Genomic DNA, 8,133 nt, shown 5'->3' with positions numbered 1-8,133 from the left:
AGACTTTTTAATCAATTTACAGTGGGTGAGACTCTGTCTCTATTGGTAAACAAGCTTTTCTGAACCTTATTTCTAGAATGTCCCTACCCTGAGAGCAGAAGGCTTTACTGATGCTATCTGAAGGACTTAGTCTTATATTAATCTGATTAAAAGTTCTTGGCAAAGGCAGGAAATCCCGAGCTCGTGGTTGCACAAGCTCACATCCCTACAGGGATGGACTTAGGTCCAGGGGTTCAGGGAGCATGTGCTGCGAGGTACCACAAGATTCTCTTTCAGGAAACATCCCTTGGCTGTCAGCACCTTTCCTGGACAGCCACAACTGAGATTCCCTTCCCAGGTGGCCTCAGGCAGAGCTTGCTTATCACCGGGGTAAAATGGCTCAATGTTCTTACATCAACTCAGAATGGTCATTCTAACCTTCAAACTCCTTCTAGGGCTAGCTGAGGCCAACCCTGCTTCCTCTTCTCTTCTACAGTAGTTGACTCCATGTACACTCCTTAAATAAATCTGTATGTAAAGTGAGTGAAAGGAGTTCACCATGATGTTCCAAGATCATTTCCTAACTCTTCCTTTAACTCTTTGAGCCATTGCCAGGGTACAATGTAAATGTATTTTGCCTTTACAAATTTGAGGTGTCACCTTTAGTCTGGAACTGTCTCTCATATACATCTTTGCAAAGTACTGATCCTACCATTCACAATTCTTTAGTCCCAGGACTGACCATATTGGTTTCCTGCAGGCCAGGGTTGACCCATGCTGAGAGGTGACACAACTCCTACCCCTACGTGTTCATGATTAAGTAGGTGTTCAAGGTCAAGTAGGGGTCACGGAGGATGGGTAATCCTTTGCGTGAGAATGGAGGCATGTCCAGAAGTGATGGGAACTAGAGAACTGGTGTGGATGGACAAACGTAGATTGCCCAGGGCGCCGAGTGATAGACCTCCCAAATTTTCTTGAAAGAGATGCATTTGTCCAGGAAAATACAGCAGAATGGCACAGCTAGGGCCCAGGTCCCAGATCCCTGCAGACTCTGGGCCTCCTGCCATCAATTCCAACTGAACACACATCATCAATCATTTCTGCCTGAACAGCCAGGGCCTGTGCTGATGCTGGGAGAAGAGGTGGGCCAGACAGCTGATTCTGCCCCTTTGGGACAATCCAGCCCAGGCCAGGGAGACAGACACTTTTCCAGTTGGCTAGAACACCAGGGATGGTAAGAAGGGGACCTGGAACAAATGATTGAGACTCACCCCTGGCTGTACCTCAAACCTTGCATATGGGAGCATAAGACGTATATAAATGAGGAAGTTGGATGGAACAGGAGGCCTTTCTGACATCTAGGAACACTTATAGGGCAGGTCAGAGTTTCCATGGGGGGCACATGTAGGTAAGGGGGGAATCTGGTAAGGAAAGAGTCTGGGCAAAGATCCAGAGGTGTAAATCACAGGACAATCAGGGACTGAGGTTTGTACCCTTCCAGGACAGGTCCAGGCCCTCTGGGAGGCCACCACCGGGGCCAAGGCCTGTCCTGGAAATTTTTTCTTTGCTTGGGCTCCTTCCTGCTGTAGTCACCTCCCTCGCTCATGTCCATCCCTACAGAAGCTCATTCCTGTTCCACACTGCTTCTCCCAGGAAGCTGTACTCCAACCTTGCCCACACCCAATAGCACAGCCCAGCTCTGGGAGGCTCCTCCTTAAGTGGAGGCCGTTCACTTTGGGAACTGCTGTCCACAGAGGCCAAATGCTGTCAGACTTTGACTTTTACCATACATGTTCACAGATAGCCCTTTCCTATCTGTAGGGTGCCTATAAGGGGTGGCTTTCCACTTCTAGCTCATAGAGAACAGCTCACAGCCTGCAATAAAGAGTCTGACTTCATTTTTCTTTTCTCAGTATGATCCATCCAGTAACCATGACCATGAGCACATTCGGGAATCTGGGCTCTTTTCAGTGTAGGCAATACTTTTTGTTTGGCTCATGAAGGATCTGGTATTAGAGGGCATATGAATGACATAGGATAATGTAGGCTTGTACATTGAAGAATTAAAAATTCTAACATCAAGATGAACTTGACCTTCTCTTGGTCTACGCCACATAAAGCATGTATTTGGCCTGCACCTTGGTGTAGTTTTTCAAGATGCATTTTTTTTTTTTGGCCAGTATTGTGTTTGAACTCAGAGTCAGGTAGGGGTTTGAATGCTTGCTCGGCAGGTGCTCTACCACTTGAGCCACTCTGCCAGCCCGAGAATGCATTTTCTACTGATAGTTCTACTCAAAACAAGGCAAGAGCTTTAAATGACTAGGTGAGTCTGAAAAAACATCAGGCCCTCTTTCAAGTCCTGGCTTCCAAAAAGAGATGTGGTCCTTGTCCTAAAAAGTTGAATCTCTTTCTATATCCATAGATAGGCTATATGTAAAAAGTGACTTTCGTTAAACGTTTGCTTTATTTTTTCTGTTCAATGGAGCACTACCAGCTACAGGTAGTTTTTTTAGTGCCTTCTACATATTAGGAGAGTTAGCATTGCCTTGTCACTAAGTGATGGGGTGGGGTTTTGGTTTAGTGTTAGAACACTTAAGGCCATGGGTTTAATCTCCAGCATTGCAATAAACAAACAAATAAATAAATAATCATGATAAACTGGTATGTTCACATCTCAACTAGGCAGGTGACTAGAGACTCTTGTTTGTTAAATATGAAAGAGCTGAGAGACTCCTGATGCCTCTACAAAGAAATTAACAGCAAACGGATTACAAGCGTGCATCTCAGCCAAATAAGCCCTGTTCCTTTCGGATTACAAGCGTGCATCTCAGCCAAATAAACCCTGTTCCTTTCACATCAGCAGACTGAGCTATGCTGATTTCTCTGCAGGTGTGGCCATGTCAGCCAATCCAGCACACACCAACCCCCATTTCATCACTACAGGCTTATGTTATTCATGCGTGCATTACTGATGAAGTTATGGAAGTACAACATTTTTTGGTGATAATCTTGCTGGCACACGCCAAAGGACTTCATGGGAAGGGGAAGAGGATGATGTGCGCGTGTGTATTAATACCAGGACAAAAAAACACAGCACAGCTGTTATCGTAAGAGCCTCAATGCTTTCAAGCGCCACACCGTGAAATAAAAAAAACAAATAAGTACAACTTCTGCCCCGCGTATTTGAAGTCTGTTATTGAACATAAGTAGGTCCCCCCGAAGGGGGGTGCACCGTTCCTGGAGGTACTGCAATACCAGGTCGATGCGTGGAGTGGACGAAGCAAGCTCCTATTCCATCTCCTAATTCCAAAAATCCATTTAATATATTGTCCTCGGATAGAGGACGTATCAGATATTAAACTGATAAGAACAGATACTACACTTGATCTTAGCCAAAAGGCCGAGAAGCGATACCAAACGCTTTGCGCTCAGCCTTACCGTATTCCGTTCAGCTACATTGTAGCCAGGGTGAGAATTCCAACGTATACTTTTCCCCCTTGTTTTGGTTTTGTCCCTACTTATATGACCATCATTCACTTCTGTGCAAGTTATTATTCTGTTTTAACGAGAAATTTTACATCTGTTTTTCTCCCGGCGTTCCCAGGCTGAGGTGCCATCTATAATTTGCATGCTCCACCCCATCATGAGATGACTCCACCTCCGGCCGCGTGCATGCTGGGAGTTCAGGCTGGCTGGGAGCGACTTCCTCATTGGTAACCACGGAGTTTGGAAAGGCGGAAGCCGACTGTGTGGGGGAATCTGCGGTCAGAGCGGTTGTGGGAGGGAGCTGTGGGCGGCGAGCGGTCAAAAAAGACCGAGTTGCCAGACACAAGAAACTCCCAGCGTCAGGAAGACAAGCTTCTACCTGTCGCAGGAGGGCTCTCTCGGAGTCTGGGCGGCGTAAGGACGGTGTCTCTGCCGGGGAAGATCGGGGGTGGTCGTGGGGGGAATCTCCGACGCCAGCACCAGCGTCTATGCGCGCATCTACAAATAAACGGTGCCGCACTCGTTTTCCTTCCCTTCTTCCTCACCTGGTCACTGCCGGCACTGACCCAACTCCGCGTGGGTGTCACCTCCTTGGGGATGCCTTTCTTAAGGACCCTTCTGCACCTCACCCCAAGTCTGATCAGCCTTTCTGTGTATTTTATTGCACCCCGTTATTTGTAGCATCTACAGCATTCGGCACTCTTTGGGGGCAATCCTTTATCTCCCCCATGAGATGTGTATGACAACCCTTGCCCACGTGTAGGAGGTGCTCTGCAAACGTTTGTTGGGTGAACCAAACAATGGTTGTGATGTGCACAACGAACTGAATCAGAGAAGCATTTAGAGGCTACTGGCCGGGTGTAGGGGAAGATGGGGGGCACCAGAGAGGGGGCTTGGATGCTGTGGGGGACACTGCAGTTTTGTGGTCTTTTAAAGTCTTGTGGCTTCCTCCTACCTCTGCTGATACTGCTTCTCATCTCCTTCACCTCATTTCTCCCCTTGAACATGGAGGTGCGCATGTCACTGTCAAGGAAACCTTCTTCTTCCCCCACCTTGCTTCCTGGGCAGCCTCACCTCTCCTGAGCTTCCACTGCTCCTTCTTGCTGACCATCCAAGTCCACTGATCCCACCAAGGTCTTCCTGAACTTTAGGCTGCTGGGCAAACTGGGGTGCTGTACGTCTGTCCCCACGCGGACCTCCCACAGGTACCGCAAGGTGACTGCAGCCCAGCTCTTTATAACCGAGCCAGCAGCCTCCTCCTGCCTCAGCATTACCTGGGTCTATTGTTAGGCCCTCAGTAAATACGTGGAACTGTGATTGAAATTAATCTGATCTCACACAGACAAATTGAGGGGGTGCGTTTCCCAGCCTCACACTGTAGGAGTGTCCTTTTTTTTTTTTTTTCATTTTTCTTTTATTATTCATATGTGCATACAAGGCTTGGTTCATTTCTGCCCCCTGCCCCCACCCCCTCCCTTACCACCCACTCCACCCCCTCCCGCTCCCCCCCCCCAATACCCAGCAGAAACTATTTTGCCCTTATCTCTAATTTTGTTGTAGAGAGAGTATAAGCAATAATAGGAAGGAACAAGGGGTTTTGCTGGTTGAGATAAGGATAGCTATACAGGGCATTGACTCACATTGATTTCCTGTGCGTGGGTGTTACCTTCTAGGTTAATTCTTTTTGGTCTAACCTTTTCTCTAGTTCCTGGTCCCCTTTTCCTATTGGCCTCTGTTGCTTTAAGGTATCTGCTTTAGTTTCTCTGCATTAAGGGCAACAAATGCTAGCTAGTTGTTGGAAAGGAAGGCTTAAGAGCGAGGCGAGGGAACGTGAGTAACTTCACGCTCTACTGCACTTTTCAGGAAGAACCAGGCAGTGACAAACACATCCACCAGGGGGCAGCACCTGCTCGTTTCCGGCTCTGGGCTGGGTCCTGGAGCTTGGTTTGGGGATGGTTGCCTGGGAGAAGGCTCCTGTTGGAGGAGAAGGGTGGCTATGCCCTTTCACATTGTTCCCCCACACGCACACTCTGAGAGGCAGGTTGTGTTTTCTCCGTTTTATTCATGAAAGAAACAACTGGGATTTGAAAACTGGGTCTTGATGATTCCCAAGCTGATAGCTACTCCTAGACATCCATTGCCCAAAAGGACTCCTTCTGTAGCCTTCTTCCTTCAGCTGTGCACATTGACATGTCCCTGGGGAAGATGCTTCGAAGGGAAAACCAATGCCCTTGGCCATTTCCAGGATGTGCTTCATCCATTTTTCCAACCTCCTTCATTTCAGAATGTGGCTGTCACTGGAAAAGGGCCTGGAATCACCTAATCCCCTCATTCTGTGCAGAGGAAATGACACTGGGGGGGGGGGTGGCTTGCCTAAGCCCATCTACTAGTAAGGGATGGGGCACACTGACTCTCAGCTCAGGGTTTCACAGCATGCCAGACTTTGTGGATGAAGTGGGGAGGGATGGGTAGGGAGGTGGGTGTCATCTTTCTAGGGTTTCCCCTTCTTGGGCCCTGGTTTTCTTCTCTAAGAAGTCCCTCCACCCCAGCAAAGGCCCAAGAGCTCAGCACTACCTAGACCCTGCCTAGAAGTGCAGGGTTTTTTGAACATTCTTGGCCAACCCAGTATCAACAGAAACCCCCAGGGGCTCAAGGACCCCAGACTGGGAAATTCCCAGGGAAAGGGTAGAGGTATGGTTCCCATGTTCAGGGAACCCCGGAACACACTCAGTCATTCCATCCTTCAGTCAGGAACCCATGTGGGATTTCCTGGCTGTTAAGGGTGTGCTTGGCCCAATGATGGACTCTGGAGCCACAGATGAGAAGAATGGGCTTCCCTCTGGGGCTCAGGGCTTGTATGCTCTGAGGACGGATGACACAGCTCTGCAATCAGGTCCAGGAGCTCCCGGCTAATCTGGGACATTTATCCAATTCCTATTACTTAAAGCTTGGTTCTACTGTTACCTCTTTGAGAGGCCTTCGGAGCACCATCCCCCCAATCTGAAGTAGTGCTTGTGCACTGTGCACATCTCCATCCAAAATAATCTTCATTCGTTGCCTGTCTCTTCATATCCTCTCATAGTACTATTATAAACAGTTCAGGGTATAGGAGAGAGTACGCAATATATGCTCTCATTATAATGGCTGTTCCCGTAGCACAGGTGTTTATCCATTTCTCCCAGAACCTAGAATGGCCCTCAAATCTACTAGTGCTCTGTACACAATTGTTCAGTGTGCACATATCCGAATGTTCTCTGCAGCAGATTCCTCAGGGCCCTAGATCCTGGCCTGGGATCCTGTGAGAGGAAGGGTTGCAGAGGTGAGGCTGCCAGGAAGGAGAGCGTAGAGAGCACCACTGGGCATAGGTGGAAGGGATGCAGTGACTGGAGTTCCCAGTTACCCAGATAAAGGATGGGTTCAGTGGTGCACAGTTATAAACCCAGTGCCTGGGAGGCTGAGGCAGGAGGATGGCAGGAGGTTTGAGGCCAGCCTGGCTTTATAGCAAGACCCTGTACCCTCCCCCTCATCTCCTTCTTCTCATTTGTTCATCAATACCTTCCCTGCAAATATGAAAGATTAATGTTTTCTTTCTCTCCCTCGTAGCCCATTTATCAGGGGCAAATTTTTTTATACAGCCAAAATGGCTCATTAGCATATTTTGCCAAACAAAATACAGTTCTTTCTCTGGGGAACTACATCCCACCATGTTATCAAGCTGTAGTTCAGACAGATTTATCCAAATAGATAATAAGGCAGAATATATAAAGAAAGAATTTTGAAAACAAAACTCAATTTTGTTTATTGAAATTCTTTTCTTCATATAATTTAAGAAATACATAATGCACATAGTGCACTTTTCCATGGTTTTTAAGCTACTAGACATCAGTCTTAATATGAAGTGATAGTGCAGGAAACAGTGATGTTTGGCATGTGGTAGTCAAGAGGAGAGAGGATTTATTATTCCATTCAGCAGAGCCCCAACAGGCTTAGGGTTTAGTCGAGAGCCAGTTTAACCTCACATTTAATTATTTCTGTGACCCTTTTAGATCTGAGTCCACACAGGCAATGAGCTGAGCAATTTTGAATCAGAGGAGTGAAAGAAAACTCTAATCTGTTTCAGATCCTGGACCCATCTCCCGAGACTGCAGGGTTTTTTTGTTTGTTTGTTTTTACAATTGAAGGCCACAAGATGGCAGCATGGAGAACCATAGAGGATATAACCTGATGGCAAGGTTTACCTGTTGTCTTCATTTGTGTAGAATGTACATGGAAGAGTTGCAGTGCTCTGGCCTGTTTGTGTACTCTTTTATTTATTTATTTATTTGTTTATTTTATTATTCATATGTGCATACAAGGCTTGGGTTATTTCTCCCCCCTGCCCCCACCCCCTCCCTTACCACCCACTCCGCCCCCTCCCTCTCCCCCCACCCCCTCAATACCCAGCAGAAACTATTTTGCCCTTATTTCTAATTTTGTTGTAGAGAGAGTATAAGCCATAATAGGAAGGAACAAGGGTTTTTGCTGGTTGAGATAAGGATAGCTATACAGGGAGTTGACTCACATTAATTTCCTGTGCATGTGTGTTACCTTCTAGGTTAATTCTTTTTTTGTGTACTTTTTAGGTGTTATGGAGAAATAGTAAAGGAGCAGGAAGGTAAAAACCTATAG

At 47.1% G+C, this 8,133-nt stretch overlaps 1 non-coding gene across 1 annotated transcript; it reads right to left on the bottom strand.

Moving 5' to 3' along the window:
* Positions 1–3,200: 3,200 nt before the first annotated feature.
* Positions 3,201–3,391, bottom strand: LOC141422755 (U2 spliceosomal RNA). The gene has a single exon (XR_012447497.1). It is a non-coding gene; the product is annotated as a U2 spliceosomal RNA (small nuclear RNA).
* Between the last annotated feature and the right edge of the window lie 4,742 nt (positions 3,392–8,133).

The sequence above is a fragment of the Castor canadensis genome, chromosome 4 (assembly GCF_047511655.1).
Source record: "Castor canadensis chromosome 4, mCasCan1.hap1v2, whole genome shotgun sequence".
Classification (NCBI taxonomy): Eukaryota; Metazoa; Chordata; class Mammalia; order Rodentia; family Castoridae; genus Castor; species Castor canadensis.
The sequence above is the reverse complement of the archived record's forward strand: the minus strand, read 5'-3'. Positions and strand labels throughout refer to the sequence as shown.